Here is a 27,014-nt window from a genome sequence, read left to right as displayed (position 1 = left end):
CTGAAATCTGCACAGGATTTTTATAGACAAAATTTCTTTATAACACAAAGCTTCCTGTAGGATCAAGTACCTTCTGTCCTGCAGCGGACATGATGCTAGCGCAACTCTCTGCTACAATGCCTGGGCTAACTGAACAGGAGTCTTCCCATGGGGTAAGCCCAAAAGGGATGAGACAGGATGATGACCCCTGCCACCACCACCTCGGCAATAAGTAGCACCCAGCCCTCCCAACACCCCTGGCAGCAGCACGTTTTCTAGACCTTAAACCATGCGTATACCTGACACACTAGAAGAGACACAAACAAAACTGGAAAAGATAGTTTTGAAACATCAGCTCATGATTTTAGGTTTATACTTCAAAACGCTTGTTTTAAGGAAGAAAAATTCAGCCAGTTTGATTTTTGTTATTCGGTTTTTATGAATGGGCATACTGTTGAAACATATACGGAATTTACAGGCATCATCATGTAGCTGAAGGATGGAGCAATATGCACCCAGATGGGTTGTTCCTTAGCAGAGGAGGACAGGTTTCACTTCTAAGGAAATCTGGCAACAAACCAGGTCTTTTTCCACTGCTAACTTCAACAACATTCACATCCGATTTGGGCTTCTTTTTGAGGGACTAACAGGTTAATATAAGCAAAAGCAAAATCCCAAAACCTGCCACCTACACTAACATCCACGTGTTACACTTCGTTCCCCTCAGCTGCTAATAATGGATTAGTGCCACAGGCTCTTTCCAAAAACTCCTTGCTGAAGACTGTCTGTTTGTACCCCCATCACTCCACCACAGCCAGAACTCTGCCTAGGAGGCCTGCAAAGTTCCAGAGAGCATAAGCAGCCACCTCAATGCTCAGGGCAATTACTTACTCACCAGGGATGACGGTGGGTAGGCACATCGCCTCCAGAAGCATCCTTTCAACCCCTGTGAGTGGACGCAAGGAGCAGTCGACCAATAACCCAACCGCAGTTCCTTGGGGTGTTGAGGCAGGGAAGGAGAGGAGGCTGCAGCACAAGGGAGCACGCCACTCCACGTAGGACTTACTCTTAAATAAGTAAACTCAATTTTATGTTAAGAAGTAGATCTGTACACCTCAAACATGACAACCGTGAGGAGTACCGAAAACCTCATAGCACTGAGGACAACTGAGGCAAGCAGGCCATAACTGCTGCAACCGGAGGAAAGCCAAGCGCCCCAGAGCTAGCTCTGCTAACACTGAAGAACTGAGGGGTTTTAACCGGCAACAACAAATGGTCATTGCCATAGCTACACGACGGGGGGGGGGGGGGGGGGGGGGGGGGGGGGGGGGATGCAGACACTACCTTCTAGCCCTCCATACAGATACAGATGCCCTGAGGCAAGCCCTTGCAGTCTTTTCACCACCTCTCTCCACAGCCCTATTCACTTATTCTCTTCGTGGGACCTCTGAAGTCTGCCTTCAGAAAAGGGCTGACTCAAACAACTGAAAGGATAAGAAAATTGAAAATCACAGCTCTTACTACCATTTTAACCTAGCTTCTCGTGCCTAGATATGCCAGATTTTTACTCTGCTGCTTAATATTTCTTAAACCTTGTATATGAAAGAAATTTAAGAACAATTTCAGCTCTGAACTCTCCACTTTGTGCATTTAAAAGAAGTTGAAGATGCTTAAAACCATATTTTTGGGAGTAGAAAATAAGCATCCAGCTTTCCAATTACATTTTTTAAATACACACCACATAGTAAACAGATCCTAAACATAAAAATAACCTGAAAAAAATGCACTGCTGGGATGGAAATTGTTTTTCTTCTCCAATAAAGCTTTTGAGATTTAAATCTTCTCCATATCAGAATTAAAAATTAAAATCTGTAACCTTCATGAAATGAAAATCAGAAAAATATCAAAGGTTTCATTAAAAACCAAGAGAGCACAGGCTCATTAACATAGAAGTTAATCAAGTACTTAAAGGCCTTAAGCAGTGGTAAAGTCCTGGTTTAAACTGGGAGACAGTTAAGGCTTTGCAAACTGAGGCCTCTGGAAGAACCTGATTCTCTCCCAAGGTGCAATATAGCTTTGACAGACACTTCATTTTACTGAATTCAGTCACTGAATGAGAAATCCTAACCCCAAACTTATCTCAAAGGATTTGAGGGGGATACAAAAATCCACAACTTGAAACAAACACCTTGTTGGAATGCTCACAAAGGCTCACAGCTATAATCTTGATTTATATATGAAAAATAAAATACAAACAATCAGGGTAGCTTCCCACTGACAAGTAAGTTATTACAGGATGCTGCTTAACATACAGAGTGCCACCCACCTGAAATGTTAGCTAGCAGCAGTATCACCTTTCTTTTGGAGATGGTTCGTGTTGATACAAGTAACAGGGGGAAATAATGAGGGAAAGTTCTTTCAAGAATCAGTGCAAAATCGTAATTCTAGATGCACTGATAAGAAACACATCGTCTGAAACAAACCCAACAGAGGTATGGTTGCTCTTTCAAGGAACAAAAAAACCTGCAAATGATCTTTGCCCAAATTTAGTTAGAGGAAATGGGGGAGGAGAGCACAGCATTAAAGGCAGCAAACAAAACGTGGCAAACTGTGGGCCACTAGCCAGCCTGCTCTTCTGTTGCCTTGTCCCTACCCTGCCTCTCCCCTCCGTTCTGTCTTCCTTCAGCACTTCCAGTCTGGGAAGGGGTATAGGCTTCCCCATCCTCCACCTTTCCTTTACCTGCTCTAGTTCCAACACATGGGCAAGAATTTCCTTTTGCTTTGGTTCTCAAATTTCACTATCACATCCAGCCTCTCCTCCCAAAGCTTTTCACCCTGAGGAATACAGTCTGCATGATTGCATTTGATAATACAGACTCTGCTGCTTAAATGCCATACATTTGCAGACAGCTAAAGCATGTTTTACAAAGGTACCATAAAGGGGTTTAGCAACGTACATTTCCAGGGCGTGCAAGTCACTGCAGCAGCTGGAAGAGGACCTTATCCAACACAGGGACAGTTTCCCTCTCCCGGCAAGGGCAAAAAGGAGAGCACTGAGACAAGGTGTTTGTGCTGGAGTTGTTACCAAACCACGGCTTTGGCTTCAGAGGGACAATCTGTCTGACATGTTGCAAATCAGGAAGCATGCGCAGGGGAAGAAGGAGGAGAGCAGAGGGCAGGGAATCCTCTCCAAATTTCCAGTGCCATGTGAGAGGGGCAAACAGATGAGTCCAGCCAGAGAGAAATGGCAGTGGGTTTTGCACAGCCTTGCAGCTGAACCTATGAATTGAGCAGGGCACTTATCTCCGCTGCACATCACTGCGTAAGACGCATGCTGGGAGGGAGACAGCAACAACTGATGCCCACGATCCTGCAACACAGCTTGCAAAGCTTGTGCTTCCCTCATCCCCCAACCCGGGGAGTTTAAAGGTATTCAGAAACCGTACAAAAACTCAGCTGGAGCTACAAATCTTAATAGCAGCTTTCCTCCACACCTGCAGTTCAGCCAACCCTCCCACATCTCAGTGTGCCCCAAAATTCTGCGTTCAAAGGAATTTTACAGAGCCTTCACTTGTCTGGGAGAAAACAGGTCCAAGAGCCACAAGGCAGATTCTGCAGGCTCCTCTCAGCACGCTGCAGCATCAGTGGCAGAGGCAATGACTGCCTGAAGCAGTGCAGGCAGCTGCATTCTTTAGTCTGGCACCAAGGAGAAAAGCTATCATCCATTTTTAAGTCAGATTTCGGGAACCAGCTGGGGACCAGCAATTGCCATTTCTGAAGTGCAAGAGGAGGAGTGTAACCAGCCTTTCCCTAGTAACGAAGATTAGCGGCCTGGAGTCTGACACTCCTCCTGCATTAAAAGATAGGAGACAAAGAGATAGACAGGTAATTACATAGAAGGAGCCCTGGGGAAATTGCAAACTCCTCAAGAACCCTTTAGCTGGTCTGTATGTTTCTCCTTGTCTCTGCTTCAGCTGAAGGTCTCCAAGAAACATGTGCCCATTAGGTCATTAGCTTTATTGCAGAAGGTAGCCAGGCAGCTGGTAGCGGCCATTCAATAAAGACTTAGCTTGCCTCTGCACTGTCAAGAATGAGATGGAGAATGAGAAAGAGAACATCCCAAGGCACATTACCTGTCTGCAGCTTATCCTTGATAAGTTAGTGTACTTAGTCAGTCTGAGGGGTCTGACAAATGAACTCTGACAAATCTCACTGGGGCAATTTAAGACATTATTACATCGCACTGTCTTTCCAAACCCTTCACAAAGGTTAGCACCACAGAGCAAATCTGGCAGAAAAATGTGTATCACACACTGGCCTCCCCAGCTCAGAGCCCAGCCAGTTAGCATAAACCCCTTCTCAGAGCTGGTTTAAGTTAAGACATCAACTGTGAACTAGAATGGTTGAGGTCTAGACAGAAGATATTGCCTCCACTACAAGGAGCATTAACGTCTATCACAAAGATGGAACGGGAAATGACATCTCGAAGCACTGCAGCCAGCTCCTAAGCAAACACAAATCTAAACACTGAGTTTTGGTACTGAAATATACGTGCAATTTGTCTAGCAACTGACTTAAGTTTAGTCATGCAGCTCTGGATGCCCTATGAATCACAGCACTAATTTCTGTACTTTGTATACCCCGACACGTAAACTGAATTTCTTGAAGTGGATGTGGATCATGTCACCAGGTAACTACAAAATTTAATTGCTTAGAAGGATTATAAAAAAGGCACTGCATTTGAACTCCCATTCACCACATTTTGCACTTTTGCCCAAAACTAAAGAAAAGTCTGGAGAAGTGAAGAATTGCCATCTGTTTCCAACTCTTCACAAAAATACACCATTCAGAGCTATAGCTGGGGTTCCAGCTGGTTCCTATCTTTATGTCAGTGGTACGATCAGCCATGAAACCATGCAGGACCCCAGAGAAGACAAGCAGGTTTAAAACCAAAACAAAAAGACTACTGAACAACCAAAACAATTTCTATATTTATCTGTTTAGATGTATATGTGCAATACTAATGAAATAAGCACTTTTTGAGACCCAGTTCTTCAACTTGGCTTCTCCAGACCTACCTCATTGTCTTTTCATCTAAGCTGATATTCAGACAAAGGTTTAGTTAATCAATCTGCAGTACAACAGTTACTTAGTTTTTTCTCTGCAATCATTTGAAATGTATCTCATCTTCTAGTTTTTCCCAAGGGACTGTATCCTGCACATAGAAGTAGAGCGAGAAGTGCACCAAGCTTCTCTTTGCATCACACTGTTCGACGGGCAATCCACATTAACCAGATAAGCTAACATCACCCTCCTTTCCAGAAGGAGCTGAGCAGGCAAGACACCTCGAAAAGCAAATAACAATTACCTCTTACCTTTCTGAAGAGGCCGCTGCCAATTAGCACATTCCTGGAGCTTCTAATTCAGGCAAGGAAAAAGGAGGGAAGGAAAAGAAAAAAAAGGGGGGGGGGGGGGATAAAAAGGAGCGGGGAGCTGCTTTCTTCCTCAGCACAACAGTATTTCCTAAAGGGTGGAAAAAGAGAAGAAAGAAAAAAGAAATGAGTATTAGTTTTCATGTTTTTTTTAAGAGGCTACAGATCACAACTCCTCCTTAGAAGACCTACTGTGCCTCTCCTCCTCCATTTCCAAAATACCAACTTGAGCTGTCCTGTATTTTCATCACCTTACCAAAATATGGAATATGAATGTCAAGTCACGTACTAGGAAAAGCAAAGATGCATTCATGTCCGAACGGGATAAAGTCCCCTACTAGAATGAGATGAAGTCCCATTAAAAAATATTCTTGAGCACTCTTTCTAGTACGTGAATATGCTTCAGCCAAGCTCACACCCACTTCTGTAAAAATTCAAATGAGCCACATTTACTATCAAAATAGTTGGCAAAAGGCAAATTCCAACATGCATACTGAACATACAGGTATATACTGACATTCAAGTGCTTACGTACTCTCCCCTGAAAAGATCATACCCAGAATTATGAGGTATATGTGCCTAATCATAACTATTTCTTTTTAAGACAGCTACTCTTTTTCCAAAGCCAATCTAACTTTTTTAAGACAACCTATTCCAGCTATACTGAATCTTTCAGTAACAAATAAGAGAAAAAATCTTACATATAAGAATAAGAGAAACAGAACCAAAAAGCCTTTTCGTGACTAAAGATACCATTTAGAAATCCAGCTTCACTCCCACAAAACCATAATCCTTCACCTCATACCACACGTCTCTCTCTGGCTTACTCCTAACATCAATTTAAAGAGACTTACAGACACTCAGATATAATGGGCCCCTCCCTACCTCCAGTACCTGCCTCTGATGAAAGGCAGGAAAATAATCAAGTGGAAAATTATTTTAAAGGGTGCATGCAAGACATTAACATATTTGAGGAAGTGGCAATCAAGGTTTCCATGGGGAAAAAGCAAAGGGAAACATGTCCAGTCTGTTCTCTGTCACATTTTGTTGGCTTATATTCATACAGACAACTCTACCCTTTCTGTCCTGTGGAAAATCTGAATGCACGTTCTCAAAACAAGGAAAAAAGTCTATGCTACCTTACCTTTCCCCACACACCTCTATCATCCTTCAAAAATATAATTATCCTCTCTGCTAGCAGTATGCAATTGCATATGGATCCTAGTTGCCCAAAAGAGATTTCATACAAGGGGCCCCAACAGATAGAAAACATAAAAGGCAGCACATTCCCATCACAGCATCTCCCTCAAAGCCAAACAAATCTGTCCAGTTCTAAATGGCCACAGTTCCTGCATTTCTCTAGGGGACAAAAGCTCTCTTTTTCTCTCCTCCTGTCAGCAAGACTTAAAGCTGCAAGAATAATTCTGCCCAGATTCCCCTCTAGATAGGCAATGATTTAAAGAATTCATGAAGTAACAGTGGCAGTGTAAATAAACAATGAAAAACTAAAAGATCATAGAAGTGACACACAGAAAATGTGCACTGAGACAAAGAACGAGATCAGTGATTCAAAACCTCTTCTGCTTTGTTACGTTCACCCATAAATAGGCCTAGCAATAATGTGACAATGCAAAAGAATGGATTCTGACACAAAAATGTACCTGCTCAAAAACCTGCCTCCCCAACCTCCTCTCTTAAAGGCAAACCTTCCCATACTTTTTAATTCCACCTTCTTGATGTCTTACACCCCTCAACATATTTCTGCTTTCTGTCAGATTTCAGCCCTCTTGTACTAATTGATGCAAAGCAACTTAAGCCAACACCTGGAGTATTCAAATTGTTATACTTTTTTAAAAAGAGGAAAAGGTGCCACAGCCCTCATTGTCAGGACAGGAGAAGAAATGACCCTCAGTGAATTGCTCCTGACATGTGTACATCCCGAGGCTATGTGCTAATCAATATTTACTGAGCAGCTCAGCACACACCATGTTGCAAAATAGAAGGAAAAAAAAAGTATTCCCCCCCCAGTCATGCACTAGTTTTGTATCCCTAAATCAAATGCATCATTTGCTTTTCTTGTTCATTATTAAACCAAAAGGATGCTTTAGACAGCATTTTTCTCCCTGCTACGAGAAACCCCCTACATTTGTCAGGTAAAGTCTGCTAAGAATTGATATAGTGGCTACATTTAAAGCAGATGTACAAGATTTGGAGGAAGCATATTTTTAAATCAAACATAAAAACCAAGAGGTGGCAAAAAAGAAGGCTAAGTGCAAAAAATGTCTCTCCTTCTCAGGGAGACAGAAATCTGTCATAAGTACCTCTTAGGGCTGCAGCTTTGACTCAACATCACTTGCCCCAAAGAAGGTGAGATTACTCTATTCTCAAATCCTCAGGCAAGAAAAAAATACAAAATGAAGTGAAATAATACATTACCCAAAAGTCCAATTCTAAGTGGAGAAACCTAGCCAAATACCATACCATACCAAAAGACTTAACTAAATATCTGGCAGGGCCAGAGATAATTTGTATGAGAAAAATGTCAAAATGTTTTGGGTACACAGCCACTACAGGAAGGAAACAAACAGAAAACTGGGAAACACTGTATCAAAACCCAACAAATTGTTGACATCAACATTAGATAAACGAAGAGGCATATGTTAAGACAAACACCCTCAGATGGTGTGTGAGTCAACTTCTGCAGTGGATTCAGTTGAGTTGCTTTCCTATACCAAGCTTAATAAAAAAAACCAAAAAACCCAAGACCAAATCTCAATTCTACCAGCTAAACCTGGGTTTTCATTAAACTTCACTATATGCATGCTGATTCCAGACAGTACCTGGGCTGAAGACTGAAACCTGGACCAGGGATTCTGAAATGTGATTTTGACTTAAAAAAAAAAAAAAAAAGAAAATATATATTAAAAAAAAAAAAGAAAAAGAAAAAAATCAACCTTTCTGAGTGATCAGTGTCAGATTTATTCCTCCTGCTGCATAATGAAAAGATAGTGTTTTTTTCCAGGCATTACCCAAATCTAACCCATGCCAAAGATCCTGCATGACATTTGCCAAGATCTAGTTCTTAATTTAATTGATCCAGAGACTTCTTAAGTTCAGAAAACAAGGAGTTTTGGGAAAGTAACTGCCCTCACTTCCAGTCCACATGACTGGCAAAGAGTTTGCTCACCTTATCTTATCTGACCCCTGCAAGGAGCCCCCATCAGCCCTGTAGGGAACTACTCCATTATAGGGAGCCTCTCTCACAACCAACCTGGAAGATTTTCTAGCTCTACGATGTTTCTTATTTTCATTACACCAAGAACTAGAGAAAGGAATTGGATCAGAGCACTGCTGTATTTAACAGCTCCCTCCCCAAACTGTGTTCATAGCATACGGCAAAACAGGGGTGGAGTGGGGGGTGTGCATTAGTACATCATCACCACTTCACACAATTCACAGGGAAAAAAATAATATATGTTCTCAAGGTTCTTCAATCTACATTTAACAAACAGCTACTTTTCTTCTGGTAAATTACAGGTGCACTCAGTGTGCACTAATAGAAATAGGTAAAGTGTAGATGATAGTATAAAATTTATTTTCCTTTTTTCCTGTTTATTTTTCAACATCTTGATCTAGGAAAGGTAATCATTCCATGGATATCTATGGAGGGGAGAAATAATCTCAATTTCACACTGTAAAAACAAACAAGTTAAGAAAAAAAGATTAAAATACCTACTCTTACTGATCATGATGAAACTGAAAAAGAGATCTGTTTCCGCACACGTTCTTGTACAACCTGTAGTTAAAATGTTTCTTAGAACAGTACCAGAAGTATCTCTCACATACATACCTTATACTAAAACATATTAGTCTGTAGTCTCTCTGCCACTAATGACAGTGGCACCTCCCAGGTACTTGGGGCACCCTCCCCTAACTCTCAGGGCAGGACTCTAAAGCTTGTGTTTTGAAGCCAGGAACCTCACCTTCCCCTGCAGCAGGTTCCTTCTCCAATCTATTTTCTAATATCTACACTTGGGACAGTCAGTATGAAATGAAACTTGCATACAACATAGCGCTTACCTACAGCAACAGAAAGAGAACAAGCTAAAAATTAGCACACTTTTGTTTAACTTAGTATGAATTAAAAGCATATTCTCATTATCCATGCATATATATGTGCGTGCTCATGTGTATGTGTCTGTATACACAGAACGGGGTAAGTGCTTCCACCACAAACACCTGTACTGGAGCTATTTGTCAAGAAACAAGCTTCTCCAAACATAAATACTGTTTTCCCAGAACTGTATCTGCACAAAGACAGGAAGCTCTTCTCGAGTATCTATGACAAACAGCCAAAAAAAAGTTATCAAAATATTGTTGCAGAAGCACAGACAAAGGATAAAAATATGGGAAGAGTGAATCAAAACACAGAGCTAAATAAGTTTTCCTTCAATTTGCCCAGGTCTTCATGAACTCATGGGATATACCCATCAATAGATGTCCAAATATAAGACACACTGCTTCACTTACATGAAATATAGTTCTTAAACAAAGAACTTAATTTTTATTAATTTGAACCACCTTTAATTCAAATGCCAAACGTGTTATATCTCTATATCCTTAGAGGTGTTTACACAGGTCTTTTCTGCAGCTTAAATGTTATAGCTATCTGCATTTCCCCGTCTGCTTTCTTTGGATCATGAAAAAAAGCTCTTCTCAAAATGACATTTGTCCATGTGAAAAATCTAAGTTTACAGAAGCACTATTCAGATGCATGCCTTTAGATAACATGCTTATTAATACCAACCTATGCATGACATTTACTTACCAGTCTAACTGCAGTGACCACTAATAATGAAAAGATTTCATTTTCTCTTAACTACCAAAAAAGGTACATACCTAGCACAAGTAAGATTTTATACCCCAGATTTTATATGCAAAGCCTTGAGGACCAAACCCAGTGCACACAAGCATAATGGAAGATACTTTTCACTCTAGAGATTTGTCCCTTCTGAAGAAACAGGGAGGGGTATTTTTTTGAAACATTTATGTCTCCCTTTTAAGCTGGATCTAGAAGGAAGCAATTCTTTCCTTAAAAGCCATGCTCCTCAGTGCTCCCCAAGGGACTCAAGTGATGGGATGCTCATAAACCAGCTAAAATAATAGTGGTGGCGTGGAACTTGAGACCTAGGACGTAAGGGACAGGGACGTCAGGCACATGGCCACATCCTGGAGAGCAGCATCCCTGCAGGACTCCCTGCAGGGGTGGCAGTGTGGGCTCCTGGTGCCACTGTTTGTGAGCCATGTGCTGACTTGACAACAGTCCAAAAGATAAGCGGGGTGTGGAGGGGACATGCAGAAGCATTTGTTTTGCAAGAACTATCTCCATTTTACAAGCCCGATTTAATATTTTTCTGTCTTATTTTTAATTAAAAAGAGGATATACTTAATATCAGAAATCTGTATTTTTTGAAGCTTGAATCATTTAGCCTATTAAACCCAAGCCTGGGTGTTATTTCTTAAAAACATACAGTAAATGCATTAAATTATTGATAGTCATTAAACAGGAAAAAAATTTAAACAGCTTTCAGCTTTTATCAATCATTAATGCAGTTTCCACTTACACATCTCACTGGGTTGCTATCATATAGCACAGAGCAAAGAGTACAAATCCTGAAGGCATGAATTCATTTTCTCTTGATGCAGAGTAAAAATATTCTTGGCAGCAGGAGAAAGGCTAAAACATGAAGCAGAATGGTTGAAAGGAGGTTCTGCATTTTGCAGTAAACAGGTAGCTATACAGGGGAGTGGCAATTTTAGGGACTAAGGCTCATCCACTTCCCCTCATCTCCTGTAAGGACCAGTACTGTTGTCATCAATCACCTCCAACACCCAGCAGCCTAAAGCTGACAGTGTTTACAAATGTGATCTCTATTTGAACTATATGTTAATTCAGTGGCATATAGAGGGAAAAAAGGAACATTGAGGTCAATAGTAAAGCATCCAGCAACCTGAGCGAGACAAAGATTTCACCCCAAGCTGCTTGCCAGCTAGTGAGCCAGCAACATAGATAATGTGCTGAAAACCTCTTACTGTCAAACTGAAGCCTCAACTCAGAAAAATGATGGAGACTGAGACAGTCTCTTGAAGCTACTGTGAACCTTTACTGGGGCAAGTTATGACTAGACCTGATGTTTTTATCAGCTCTGAATGACTCATGTCAATATGGGAAATCTGGAGACTGGTGCCAACTGGTAGCACCTTGCCTGGCTGTGATATACTGGCTACCAGTAAAGGTAAGTAAAATCCCATTTTTTGTCCATTTTGTGCACAGACTGAAGGCCTGTCTTACAAAGCTGCTCTCTCAACTTTTATCCCCTGCAATTTTATTGAAATTCAGGAGTTCAAAATGCAGCAATGAGGGAACACAATCTACAGCAACAAGCCAGGTATGATTGCAGCATGCAAGGACCTACCTGACCTACCTCCACAACAGCTACTGTAGGTAGGCCATAGTCATAAAAACATCAACATGAAACACACAGAAACACCAGCTCTGGCTAAATATTAGCCAGTGAAACCTTAGCCCTGCAGCAGCCCTGCTACTGGAATCCAAATTAATTTGTTTTAAACTACCTTGTGTCTGTCTAAATGAACCATAATAATAGTTCTGGAGCATTGTGCAGACACATCCAAAACTAAACACAGTGCCGAGGACTGCTCGAGAGACACATGCCCACACCCAGAGACCACTTAGAAAGTACTAGCAGGAAAACCCCCTCATAACCAAAGCATTCCACTCCCCATGATGGCCTAAATTCCTTCGAAGAACATTTCTGTTCATGCAGAAAAATGTGAATGTTGAAGATTCAGAAGAAAAGTACAGAAAGAATCTTTGCTCCCAAAAATCTAAGTGCTATGGAGGGTTTTTTTTTCCTGAAAATGATTCAAGAATGCGCTGAGCTGAGCAACTAGATAATGCCAAATGTTGATACAAAAGTAGCCAGGAAAAGCTGCTGTCACTGGAAAACATTTTCTAGCTTGATTGTTTACAGACAACTGTGTTATAAAATACAAACATATTTATTTCCAACCATCATTAGTGCAAATCTACATCATGTAAAAAAAAAAAGCCATTAAGACATGCATATGTCTCATCATACCGAGTCCCAAGGAAGGTAATATAGTATTTAAAGTAATAATACAAAAGCTATTACATCCCTGAATTGATTTCACGATATATCAACAATCTAAGTAATTCACAATCAATTTCAGTGTAATATTAATCCTTATCTATACACAGAACTGTAAGAGTAATAGCCCATATTATTAATGTAACACACGACCACTACCAGGTTTCACACAGGTCCAGGAACCAGCACCAACCCCAGACAGAAGATGCTCGCCTGTCCTTCAGGCCATAAGCAGTGTACCACTGCCCTGACTGCAAAGATAAGGGGAAATGGAAATGAGGGCACCGACATGAGGCGCTTGGACCAGCTCCACGACTGCCTGCATGAAGCCACTGCCGTGGCTGAACAAGCAACAGGCTGAGGAGACAGCTATGCTGGGGCTCACATTCCCTCCCCCCATCATTGCCCTCCAAAGTGAGACAAGGAAAAGGCTCTGCTTTGGTTTGTGCTCTTCATTCCTCATGAGACATTTATGGAAAGTCCATGGAGTTCTGACACTGGTTTTAAGCATCTCCCTATAGATTATGTTGGAATTTTTTTGGTCCAAAAGCATTAATTACTGGTAATGCATCCTTTGTGCCAGACACTTTTTTTTTAAGTACTAAATTTGTCTTAGACAGTTCCAGTTCACATCTCTTCCCCACCCTCAACAAGAATGCACATTTCAAGAAGGTACAATTGCTATTAAATTTTGCCTAGCCTGCATCATCTGGAATTTGTATTTTGACACGACAATCTGGACCTCTAGCTAAAAGACACCGTGGGAGTGTGCAAGTCTCTAGCCTTTCCCCTTCCTAACCAGTGCAAGGCTTGTATAAGATGACATAAGCAAAGGCTACAAAACAAACTAAATTTCTCAAATCCCCAAATATAAGTCTCATAGCAATTGCAGCTAAATCTAATGGAAGGCAACTCTTTAAAGCCTTTCAAATTCTTATCAGTGTTTGTAGGGGATATGTTATTAGAGAAGAGAGATGCATCTTCTAGTACAGCATTGCACATTTAACTGAACTGTCACAGATCCACACTCAAGTCATTAACTATTTGACTTCTGCTAGTTTCAGAAGATAGGACCTTTCTGTATTGGATGCTTGGGTCTTATACAGCAGTATCTGTACATACGCAGCACCATCCCCTCACCCCCTCTTTATTTTTATAAACTGATCCCACGATAAAAGTCACTTAAAATAACAAAGCCAAACAACTGTCAAACCACCACTAATATGAGCTTTCAAACAGGTTTCCATTTCATAAATCATTTCGGTGATCTAGTTTCACACCACCCCAGGGAAAGTTACATGCATAACAGAGAAAATTCATTATCAATATGCAGAGATCATTTGGCAACAATATCACTACCAGTAAAGACCTGTGCAGTGGCACTGTGATTCCAATGCATTGCACATGCAGTACAGAAGAGCTGTTTAAAACCAATGGATTAGCCCTAGGTTTGCTAAATCAGCAAAAGACAACCAGTTCTGCTTCAGGTGCTCAGTTATCTACTTCCCCCTGAACCAGTGCGGGGTGGGCATAAGGAAGAGAATAGAGCAGAATTGGTGGGTACTACCTTACTGCTTTTGCTAGGAAGGCAATTTCCATCATTTTCAGTAGATTTGCTAATAATCCAAAGGGTCTAGCAAGTTCAGAGACCTCAAAAAATGGAAGACATCCATCTATTAGCTGAAACCTGCTCATATGCCATGTTCAAAGACAGTGCCAGGAACATCACTATTAATTTCTACACTACGCATGTCTTTTCAGGAGTTTATTGTATTAAGGCTTCATATTATTTTGTAACAACCAGCTATGTTCTAACCACTTCTGATATTTTCTTTTCATTTAAAAAAAAAAAAAAAAAAAAATTTCTCTTGTTCTATTCACCAGTTCTGTTTGGTTTTCCTTTGTGATAGGTTTCTGCTGCCAGAGGTCAATGGCTGAGACTCTGAATATTAGTCTTCCAGAGGACGAAGAAAAATCAGTGAACCATAATCTGGGTGTGCATATGTATTTGGCTCTATTTCCTACCTCCAACACATTTGCTTCTCCTGAAGCTCAAATGGTCACAAACAGCTCTTAATCAATACTCTTCCTCTGGAAATTCATCCAAAAGCTAATTTCTCGTTACAAGAAATTCAGCCTTGGGAATTTAATCAGAAACCAAAGCAGGGAGCAAAATGACTGTCTCCAAAGGATCCTTTACAATGATCATCTCCTAAATGAAACTCCTGTTAGTGACAATTATGCTATTCCTAACATGGTAGTATAGCTGCACTATGTGGATGCCTCATACAATATGACGCAATTCATGACTTACAGTATATACTCCCCCACCTCCTAATTCAGAGGCTTTTCCACAGCTCCTACTTCCCATGTGAATTATTTCCTTCTCTAATCCAAGATTCTGAAATACTTAAAAATAGAAAAGGAGTACGTTAAGCGAGAAGTATTTAGTAACTGGTTATCTGAAATTATCAACTAAACCAAGTATTTTCACAATAATTACAGCTACAGCTAATGTGAAACAGAACTAGGATTCCAGTAAGATGACTTCAGCCAAGATTTTTCTGTGAATGGAAACCAAAAATGCAGTAGACAAAGGACAGAAAGAGGTAACCAACACAGCAATCTGACCCCAAAGTGTGTAACAGGTCTGTCAGCCAGAGGCTCCGAGTCTGTAAACAGCACCACAGTAGGAATTGCTTGACTTCCCTGGGCTTTGTACGAGTCAGTTAGCAGAAACAAACCTTAAACAGCTGATCCTGCATCTCCCATTTGGTTCATCCTTATTTTCACATGTCAGCAGTGATCTCTTACAAATATCAGCTAGAGTTTATATTCTAAGAATACCAATTAACACAGGCCAGAATCATTATATTTCTCTGAAACTTGCATAAAAAATCCCTGGCTATTTTCTACAGTATCACCTGCTGCCCACTCCCCCAGCCAGCATCCTTATGTGCCTGTTCTGTACCCCACACTACTGCAAAGTCTTGGGTAGGTGGGGCAGGGACAGTTGATGCTTTTGTCACCAGCAACTTAGAGACCAGTTTAGAATACAAAATTTAAAAGCTGCAATACCTACAGGTGCTCTGTTTATGCTGTGTCAGAGGTTGAATCAGTGCTAGTTTTTAGATAGAAAGACACGACAAAAGTTTTCAATACTGCCTATATGACTTAGAAGGCTAACTCTCACTGTGTCTAAAAATCATTTAGGTATATCAAAGAGCTGCTCCTGGCCTTTTGCTGTTATTCTATCAGATGTAACTACAAACTATTACCTAAAATTTATGCACAAATATCAGTTGTCAATGGTACTTTAAGAAGAAGAAAAAAGGTGCAATTTTTACCAGTCAGACTGTGAGAGAATTTCCCATCACGCTGTGGCACGTATGCAAAGCTTCTCAGCAGCTTGTTCCATGACAATGGATTTGCAAGCAAGAACTGAAGGGATTATTTGATTCAGCATCTATTCAACTGGCCAATTCCTTCAGCAATCAATACTAATCAACAAGCTAAAGCCTTGTAAGAAAAATCAGACAGCATCTGAATCCTTCCTGTTGCAGCAAGCAGGGCTCTGAGGCCTTACAGACCTATACACACACCTTGGACACTGCAGTTTTGGAAAATAAATTTTACCTGGGATTTAAAACACACCCTGCACTTCTTTCCAAATGCCAAAATACAAAGCTCAGCTTTCAAGTGAAATTCTGAGAAGAAAAATATATACATACATACAAACAACTTGGGTTTAATATCATCAATTTGTTACTTCGCACTTCAGCTGTGCAGGAAAGACATGAGCACAGGGGGTAGGGATTAAAATAAGAGCAATACATTTTAGAGCAGAACACAGGCCATCCTCACACACGCAACTTTTGCATTAATAAAAGCAACAGAAAAAAAGTAAAATTCCTCATGTTATCTTTCAGGGTGAGGTCAGGGATTGAGAGATACGAATTACATAGCTATGACAGCAGACATGGGGAAAGCGGAGTGTCAAAATGTCAATAAGATTTTAGGAAAATAAACCACCTCTTGGGTCCTTACACAAACAAACAAAAAAACACAGGTTAGGTTTTTAAACGCCCCTTTTGTTCAGTTAAAGTCCACATCTCATGCACTTATATTTCCTTTGGTATCATATTAAAACAGAAACCTTCAGATTATCAAGCAGACCAGAGGGTCTTTGGCATCTATTAAGACTCAGCATTGAAGTTGTGTTTTAACAATCCTGTGAGCCCTTGCTCATCTGTCTTTAAGAAGCAGAAAGTACACAAATCTCTCTTCCCCTCCATTATACGGTCACTCCAAATCCCGTTGCAATTACTAAGTAATTCTTGGCAAAGCTGTACTAGAATGACCAAACCCACTTTCAAAGAGAATAAATTGGCAGGCAAGCCATGTTGACTAGGTGGAGGGGGAGAGCTGGGAACACAGTGTTTCCAGGAGTGCCACACACTTTGACGACAGGGCAGAAATGGAACGATACAATGATCCGGTAGAACAAAAAGACTTGTCTATGTTTATCAGGGGACGGCTCGTTTGGATAACAGGAAGCAAAATGACTTCAGGCTGTATGAACAGCCAGATTCAGAAGGAAGAATACTAGGGGTTTGGGATTCCTAGAGAATAGCTGAAGGAAAGGGGTGATCTGTTGCTGTGTACTTCTCTGCAGTGGTAAGTCTGGCAAGAAGGAACAGTCAGGCAATTCTGAAACAAAAATATCAGCTTTCACAGAAATTTACCTTCAAACCCAGCAAAGCCTGACACACTGACAAACCCAGGATTTTTGTATTTTAAATAAAGCTTAAGAGCAATTCAGACATATATTTTAGTTACTGTGGAGAACATACGACCAGACATTAAATCCTCTATTAAATCTGAGCCACTACTAATCTGCTAGCACATCCGATGCTCAGTTCTGTGCCCTACTCTTCATCTGCCAAAATGTACAGAAACCATTCCCAGCAGACAGGTCATCTCTTCCACAGCCCTTTTAAGCCTACAGACAAGTGAATACAAATGTGTGTACATTTTAGATATATCCATGGTTTTAGAAGTTTAATATACAGCTATACTTTGTACCTATTTACATGCACTTTCCATACACGTTTATGCTTGTTTATGCAGAATAAAAAGCTCAACATTTTAGAAACAACCAAGTTACAGTTTTTGCACTAGGCAATGATGATTAAAACCGGAATATTTCATAGTGGTGAATCACACTGCCAAGTCTCTAGGGACCAGAGCAATTTGAATTGGCATAAACGAATGTTTCCCAATCTTCTGCTGCTTCTGTAATGAGTTATGTTCCAGCCCTGCCAATCATTTCTCGGAAGGCAGACCCACTCTCCAGCTTTTTAGCTATGTTCACTGTTCACAAGTGCTGGGAAGGCTGTGCTTTCTTCCACATGTGCAACTGCTGCTGCCTCACAACAGCAGCCCATCCACACTTCAGACCTTTCTCCAAAGCCATCCATGCACTTCCTCACTGCTTTCCTAACACAGGTCTGCATGCAGCAGAGAGAGGGAGAAGCCTCGATTCAGAGCCCATTCTCCCGTCAGCTTTTATCTTCCCAAATCACCAAATAAAATAATTTCTAAATCAGCAAAGATGGAAGAAGAATGCAAACAAAGCAGTTTCAATCTCCGTACCCACATTTAAACTGGCTGCCCTCTAGACCCAGACTGAGAGCCTTTGCACGCCAGCAGCTCTGCCTGGAAGCCTTCTGATCTCAAATGTTAACACATTCCCCCACTGATACAAGTTTAACCTCAAGAGAAGAGAGGAAACAAGCTGCTACACACAGATTAGAGCTGATGAGCAGTAGGTAATGACTGGAGCTGTGTCAAATCGTGGTTACAAATTTCTCTCCCCTCCCCCCTCCTTTTTTTCTTTTCTGAGGTACATATGGGTTCACACACTGAAGTTTTCCTTTGAGCTTACTGTGCAAATACCTGAACTTCAACCAAAACTCTGCCAAAAAAACACTTGTAGGGACTTGCCCAAATGGCACAAGAACCTTCTGGCAAATGTGGGCATAAGTTTTGCTTGGGGAGCTCAAATGAGTACACTTGCAGATAACTAAAAGGAATAGGAAGTTAAACTGTAGACTACCAAACTCAGACATTTTTTTCTTCCAAAAAGTGACATGACATTGCCAACCTGCTGTATAGTGATGTTCTAATTCTACAGTTAAAGACAACATTAAGAATTTTGTTTCTACACGAACTAACAAAACCAAGACAAGTTTTGCTCATACCTAGCTTTGATTATTTTTTTATCTCCTACAGATCCTCAGCCTCTAGTTGTACCAGAACATTTTTATTTCTACTTTAAATGACCTTATTTAGAAGAGTATTAAAATTGCTGACAAGACTCTCTCTACTTCCAGCTGGCATCCTTCCTCCTATTACCATCAGGGGATTTATATTATCAGATTGCCGTTGATTCTGTGGTTGAGCATTGTATTGGGCCATTTCTTAAGGACCCATAGCACAATATCCAAGGTTCAAAGACTCTAGGCCAAAGATCCCAAACAATACGAAAAGCGCAGAAGTGCATTAATAAGCTGTAACAGGTGCCACTGCATTATGAATACAGTGACTCTGAGTGTATGCACATTCCAGGATGCTGGCTCTATCAGTTGCAATTAAATAAAAAACCACAACAAAACAAACAAACAAAAAACAAAACACAAAAAAACCCCAAACACCAACAACAAAATAAGTCTTTTCACTCTTGCTAACACCACCAATGTCTGTAAAATCACTGTATCAAACAGAGCAGTTACCAGCAATTAAAGTTTTCTCATGTACACAGAAACAAGAGAAAGAGGAACTAGCAATGGAAATTACTAGAGGTGATAAACTAGTAATAGAAAATCAACAGTATTTTTCCTTTATGTCATCTCCCAGCACCCCACATGCTAACAGCTGTCCATTAATCCACCAGTCTTGGGGCCTCATAAGTTACCTCTACTCCTTGTGACTCTAGCTGCACAGAGAGTAAGCACTGGTATCTCTCAGAAGGATACATACCTCTAAAACTATCTTCCATGTCCTAGGAGCAGTGGTCTTGCTCCAGCCCTTTTTATTCATAATATTATTTTAAAGTCAGATACAGGATGGGTTATTTCCTTGATCAAATTTTCAGAAGTTGAAACTTCAGCAACACCTCAGGAGAAAGCCTGAAACACCTGAATAAATTAAAGCCACACAGAACTCGTATCCAACAGAGCTCCGATGTCCGTTTCCTGATGGCTTCTATCTATCCAACGTATTACAACCAAGTAAGTCTTTTGTAAGGAAAGTTTTTGTTTACAGCAATGCTGAAGAAAAACAAAACAAAAAAAAAGCAGCCAAGAGGCATTACTCCAAAAGTATTAAAATAATTAGTCCATCCACAAACACCACTGGAAATTGCCTTGGGTTTCTCCAAAGGACTTTAGTTTTGTTATTGTATATAATTATAGTAATTCAAGGGTTCCTATGCAGGTTCTGCAAACATTTGGTAGGTTAAAATAAAGAAGACATAAGGAATTGTATTCTTCCTTACAAATCCTAAGTTCTTCCATTAAAAAAAACCAAAACAAAACAAAAAGAAATCAAACCAAAAAACCCCCACACAACCCCCCCAAAAAAAACCAATACAAAAATCCCAACCACCTATGAAAGTCGATTTTGCAGTCACAGTTTTTTAAATAAATAAGTAGATCTACTGTTTATTCTAAGATGTTTACAACTTAACAGCCTCACATATTTAAAGAAAATCCAAGCTCTCAACATCAGCATCTTACTGCAAGAATGCTAAAGCCAAAGCAGAGTTTCTATATGGAAGCAAAAATTCATAGCCACATATCCAGAAAGGTGAGCCAAATAAGCTTTGCTCACCAGCCAGAAGGAAACTGGACTAGCAACCCTAAACAAAGTAATTTCAAAATTTCTAATTTTGAAAATGTGAGCCTAGTAATAAACGAGTACTTGAAACCTTCATCATGCTTTCCCAGTTCTATTATCTCCTCACTGTTATTCTAAGGCATTTTGCTTTCAAATGATGAAGACTATGTTCCTAAGATCTTTAATTAAAAATGCAGTTTAACACCTGAAGATGCAAACAAACTTTACTTTCCTTGCAAGAAAACTCTGTTGACATTGTTGAATACATAGGCACTTGAATTAACACATCAGATCACAAGCAAAATCCCTGTTGTACTGGAGCCAATCTAACGGTCAAATCAGAAAACCTTTCTGAAAAGTCTCATCACGATTACATGTGAATTACCACTGATGAAAGCAGGTCACATCATAATTTTATAAAGGCCTTAATTCACAGTATTCCATAACCTATGAAGCAACTGCATCTTTCTTGCATAGATTTCAACTCAGAGAGAGGCATAGGAAAGAAGCAGAGACCTAATCATCACAACTTGCAACTGCTAGCCCAGAAGTCAGTAACCAAGCACATACCTTACTGTCCTGCCTACACTGCTTCCCTTCATATTGCACTCATCTGTGCAAGGTGTATGGCATAATACATACTAATAGCTCTGCCAGAATCCAATGCTACAGTTTACACTCTCCCAGATAAAATGTAATGATCTTTTGGATGTAAATACTGCATTTTGATGCATGTAACCCATGACTTGGGTAACCTTCGCTGCTTTTCAGATCTTCCTGAAAACAGATTCTTAGACAACCATAACTGAATCAAGGCTAGGGAAATGGGCAGAAAACAGTAGCAGCATGTCTTACAGAGGCAAGAAGGGTGCTCCGGGGTAAACCTACTTTTGTATTACCTACTCATTCCCTGCATTCCATTTAATACAGGCATTCATCTCTTTCCTACATTCAAGAAAACACTGTAACATGTTAAAGACTATACTTTTCAAGACTTTTGACACCCTCCCAGAAACTTGTATGAATGTTATGTTACAGCACATTAGCACCAGTAAACAGGTTGTGGGTCCCACAGAAAAGCTATCTTATTTAAACAGAAAGACTACAAATCATTTTGGATGACTGGATAGAGAATCCAGGAAAGTGTTCTGTCACAACAGTATTCCCTGAAATTAAGGGACAGATGCAGAATTAAGCATTCACCAAGATGCTTTGCTGAGTGGAACAATAGCTAAAAAATTATATATATTAAAAAAGAGTAACAAGCAAACCCCCCCCCACACACTGCCAATCCTTTTCACTACCAGTAGCATTTGTAAGTAGACCACCAGACTCCAATTCTTGACTTTCTGCCAGACAGTTTTTGCAATATGTTTCTTTCCTAAAAAGTTATCTCTGAATGTTAAAACAAGCTTGACAATAATAGTCAGATGGCATTTATCTGCACAACAAACTCAGTTACAAACCATCAATATTTATTAGATATAAATCTCAAGCCCTTTTGCAAGTTATAACAAGTTATATAATCTTACTCAAGATACTCATCAATGTATTTTGTAACTTTAACAACATTAAAACAGCATTCACTAAGTAGCCCTTGTCATAGTCAGCAGCTGTTTGCACTTAGCTTTCTGCACCTTCATCTTGTATCTGGCTAAAGTAACAAAATTAATATTCTAGCTTCCTTTCTCTTCTCACACTTAAGCTCCAAGGCAAAAGAGTGTCAAGTTAAAGAATGTAAATAACAATTTATTACTAACATGTAGAACTTGCACAGATCAGAGGAAAACAAAGCATTTGAAGTGTGAAACACACTCAAGGTTTTGCTGTTTTGTTTTGGGGGGTTTTTGGGGTTTTTTGTGTTTTTTTAAAAAAGGCAACAAATTTGGAAAGGGCTTTCAATTCCAATTTAAACCTTTGGATCTTTCAAAGAACAGCTGCACAAATATTTGAGAAAAACTATAGCAAGTAGAACCTTTAGACAAAAATAATAGATTTTTATAGTGCTCTTTAAAACTTCAATATTGAGTTGTACAGTAAGCTGATATTTTCACCAGTAATTAAATCACCACATGAAGAAACAGCCGCAGACAAAGTTCCCTGGCTTCCCTTAAACCCAAATCAAGGCAGCACAATGTACTTAGAGATTTCTGCTCTGCTCCTAAAATTCTTTTGCCACCAAAGATACTCCTATACCAATCTCCTGTTAGAAAGTACAGAGGCTGCAATAAAAGCAAGCCAGCAGAACACCTGAGGGATTTCAGAGTTTAATTCGGCAGCTGATGATATTTAAGCATATGGTCAATGTAAGCACTTTTCTGAATAAGGACAAAATTAACATGTGCTTGACTGAACTTGAGCTCAAGCAGACTTAAAATTTGACTCAAGACTGGCTGAATTAATAGTCACACAAAACAGGCTCTAATACACTCCGGCTCTTCCTACATACATAGTTTTTAGAGTAAGAAAAACCCTCTGTCCTACCTTTTTATAGATAACCATCAACATTCAGTAACTGCCCCTACTGATTTAATGCAAAAATGTTTTTGAAGAGAAGCACAGACACACACCTCCAGATGATAAAATATTGAGGATTTATCTCCAAGCAAATGGCTCAAAGGCAACAATAGTCACTTCATTCTTTCCACCCAACACAAAGCTACAATCTGTGACAAGTTTCTTCCACAGGAAACAAATCCAATCAACCAACTAAATTATTCTAAGCAGTTTTAAGGGAAGTTAGGTAAGCTTTACTCATTTAGTATCAGAGTAAACCTTATTAAACCTTATTAAAGACATACATTCTAAACTTTTGCTCAATATATGATCCGATGCCTGTAGCTGAAACACCCTCAATGCACTCCTCAATGACTTCTGGAAATACAGTGCAGACATACACACATATACATTCTTTTAAAAATAAAGTGTATGGGAGCACACAGTGGCTGGATGGCAGCAGCATCATTGTGCAGTGCCAGTAAGCTCAGTGAAACATCTTAGACACGCAAGCATTATCTTCTGCTTATCAAAAATGATCATTTAGCAGTGTTTCTCATTTCCGAAACCCCTAGAGAAAATTAAAGCGAAGTTCCAAGAACAATGGTTAAATTATGTATTTTCAAAAGAGAAACAAGACAAAAGCAACTTCATCATATTCCAGCCACTCCCTTCTTGGAGAAATCTTAAGTTTTAAAAGCTCCATCTCTTTGCTTGTTACTACTTTGTCTTTCCATCTCAAAAAGATATGAAAGTCGGTTGTAATGCAAGGCTAATTCAGTCTCTAATTAGTTTGAAATCTTAATGGCCCAGATCTTAAGTGTTAAAACTAATTTTTATCATGTCTGATGCTTCACGGATGTGTCATATTCTTACTATCTAGATCAGCACTTGTCAAAATTTTATTATGAGCAGCATAGTATGGAGGCAAGAAATTTCAAATCTCAGATCATGTTGTGACAATGCACCAAAAAGCAAACAGATGAAAACAAAGCAGCTGAGTTTATTCAAGGGATGGAAACCTTCTTCCCAAAAGAGAATTTGGGAAGATGACCTCCAATCCTTGCAGAATTCTGGGTATAGGTTGGCTTTAACCTGTACCCAGTAGAAAGGGAGAGAAATATGTATCGATACAAAACTGTGCACCCTATCAGCTTTTCTTAGATGTTGCATTTGACAACTACACCAAGTGAAATATAAGGGATCCTCTTTATTCTTTATGCATGATTTCTAATCAATTTCAGTTTACAGAATAGCACAGACATTAAAAGAGCATGAAATAAGTATGGTTTTCTTGACATGATAGGTCTATTTGTTGCAGCTATCTCACTGGTAGAGAATGCACTCAACCCAATGAAATACAACATTTTTTATTCATATTATATAATCTCATCTTCTGTCATCAGCAACTACATGAAGAGGAGCTTCAAATTTACTCTAGTCCGAGCAATCTGACTTGGATACATTTTAAGATGTAAGGATGGTCTCAACTGATTAGTATTATCTCAGTGTAGCAGTGGGTCAGTGCAAACCACTTTGCCATTGAAGAAAAGTTTCTTTCCAAGATGTGACTCATGGAAGCCAGCTTAACAGCCACATGCTCATCAGTCCCATTACAAAACCACCACAAGGCTTGGCACTACATGCAATATTTCCAGGAAGGAAGGCAGATGTATATTAATACGGAGAGAAGTAACCAGATGAAGAAACACAGGCCAAGGCAGTAGAGATACATGCTCTGCATCACCCCTCATCAGACATGCCTCAAAGGGATGATGTTCATCGCATCCTTCATATCATGCACTGAGAAACTGAAACCCGCAGATAACCATTACAACTGAGGGTTAAAACCTGGGCTCCTGTTTGCTGCTCTGCCCTGGCAAGCCTTGAACCTCATGAAAACATCCACTTCAGGTACTGTACAGGTCAGAGATTTTGACTGACAGATTTTATCTCCAGTGAAATTATGCCATGCTTAGTCATAACTTCACATGGTCTGGGTCTACACCTCTGCAACAGACTGCATACAGTGACTTTCTGCATATCTTCTAACCAAATCATTAATTTTAAAAGAATGGTTCCACAAACTCCAGTGAAAGAAAAGCAAGAGGACAGGCACATATATTCAGTCTAAGCTGAATTTGTTATTATGAACTGAACTCCATGCTTTCTTTCACGCAACACTCAGCCAACTGTATGGTTTTATAAGGTGTTGGAGGAATGTATTTCCTGTTATCCGAAACATATCACTTCTAGAGCACATGAATGACAGTTTGTGTCAAGTATCTACAATAAACTAAGAGGGCTGTCAAATCTGATGGCATATTAGTTTGTCAGTTGTAACAGGCAAAGCTGTGTGAGCAGATTAGACAATGCTACATAATTTAATAATTTTATCATCTATTCTACTTGACATTACCTTCTATTCTTCATGATTTCATCTGCCTGCGAGACTATGTGCCAGATGCAGAGCCTTTTTACTAAAATGAATATTGTCTACCCATACACAAACACCACTATTTAATCCATAAAAGGCAAGCTTGGCTTTCAACACCAAAAACCAAAAAAAAAAAACAAACCTCCAACTTTAATTCCTGGAAATACACATGTACAAGTTCAAAGCAGCTCTTCTAAAGGGCTAACGTGGAATGAGATCTATTTAGGCAATTAAAATATATAACATGTACTTACAGACCGTTAATCAAATTCACAGAAGTAAAGCCTTAAATGCTGACCCTCTGCAGGGGGTGAAGCATGAGAGAAATTGAGAGGTTAGAAAGAAAGAAAGAAAAATGAGGGGAAAAAATGAAAATAAGGCAACACCAAAAAGCCTCTGAGAGCATCATTTTAAGAAAGTCAAATACACAGATGGTGTCAGAACTACTACATATATATACACACACACATCCATGTATGTCTCCAGTTATCCTGAATTAAGGAAATAGATAGTTATCAATGAGTAGAACAAGGGGAGGCACCTACATGTGAACCAGCAGTGGTTTTTAAAAAAACAAGTAGCCACATGCATGTATTTGGAAGAAAAGTTTGTGCTTGCATTGTAGTTTTCTTTCTAAACACAGCTTCCAGCTCTAGGGCTCCAAGGGAAGTGGGAACAGATGAGAAGCAAACAGATAGGTTTAGGACCACAGGAGGAGTTAAATACACACTGAGTAAACTAGTTACAACTGGAATTAAAATCTTCCCAGGAAATACTGTTTCCAAAATCCTCTACTCTGCATATTACTCATTTCAGACCTCAGAAAGGATAAGAATCAAAATCTTTGCTCTGATTCTTGTGGCCTATAACACAGGAAACAAACAACTTTAGTAGCGAAATATCACTGCTTTCATAAAATATCTGGGAGGAGGGGGGAATATGTCAGGGGGTGGAGGGTGTGTCCTTTTTTTTTGTCCATGGACCACAATTCTTCATTTTACGCTGTTGTGACTTGCTCGGCACCAAAATGCACTGCAAATTCCTGGGACAGATAAATTACTAGATCATTTGAGGCATTCAACCCATGGCTTACAGATGCAGCAACTCCTGTAAATGCTCAGAACCAAACCCTCTGTTCACCCCACCCAAAAGTGCCAACGTGCCCAGTCTTAAGTATTCACAACCTACAGGAACACCACTACACTAAGTTACACTGGGCATCAGTGAATCAGCGTACCTATTACCTGCCTTCTCTGCAGGTGTTCAGAACTAAAAACCGCTTTTGTACAGATGCAATCCCAAGGGGGCAAAATGGGCAAAGACTTTTCCCTTGAACTTTTGTCAGTTGACCACAGCTCAAAGAATTATCACAGCTAAAATCATTGTAACTAAAATGGCAGCAAACCCAGGAACGTGCATAGGGCATCAGCCAGCTCCCAACTACTGAAAAAGAGCTGGGTTATGCTGAAAAAAATTTCCTTTTTAAATCTGTTATCTGCCCACTGAGAATCAGGCCATCAATTTTTTAAAGGGTATTTCTTTTAACTAAACTCCTGCAATATATTTTATGCAGGATTA

At 39.8% G+C, this 27,014-nt stretch overlaps 1 protein-coding gene across 9 annotated transcripts in view; it reads right to left on the bottom strand.

Annotated features, from left to right (window-relative positions):
* ZMIZ1 (zinc finger MIZ-type containing 1) overlaps nt 1-27,014 on the bottom strand; it is a 349,016-nt gene that overhangs the window by 293,082 nt on the left and 28,920 nt on the right. For all 9 annotated transcript variants that reach the window (XM_030487165.1, XM_030487158.1, XM_030487167.1 and 6 more), the window contains exon 2: nt 5,355-5,502. The gene's annotated coding sequence lies outside the window, so the exon portion shown is untranslated. The remainder of the gene's footprint in view (nt 1-5,354; nt 5,503-27,014) is intronic.

This window comes from Strigops habroptila, chromosome 5 (genome assembly GCF_004027225.2).
Source record: "Strigops habroptila isolate Jane chromosome 5, bStrHab1.2.pri, whole genome shotgun sequence".
Classification (NCBI taxonomy): domain Eukaryota; kingdom Metazoa; phylum Chordata; class Aves; order Psittaciformes; family Psittacidae; genus Strigops; species Strigops habroptila.
This window is presented reverse-complemented; position numbering and strand designations above follow the sequence as displayed.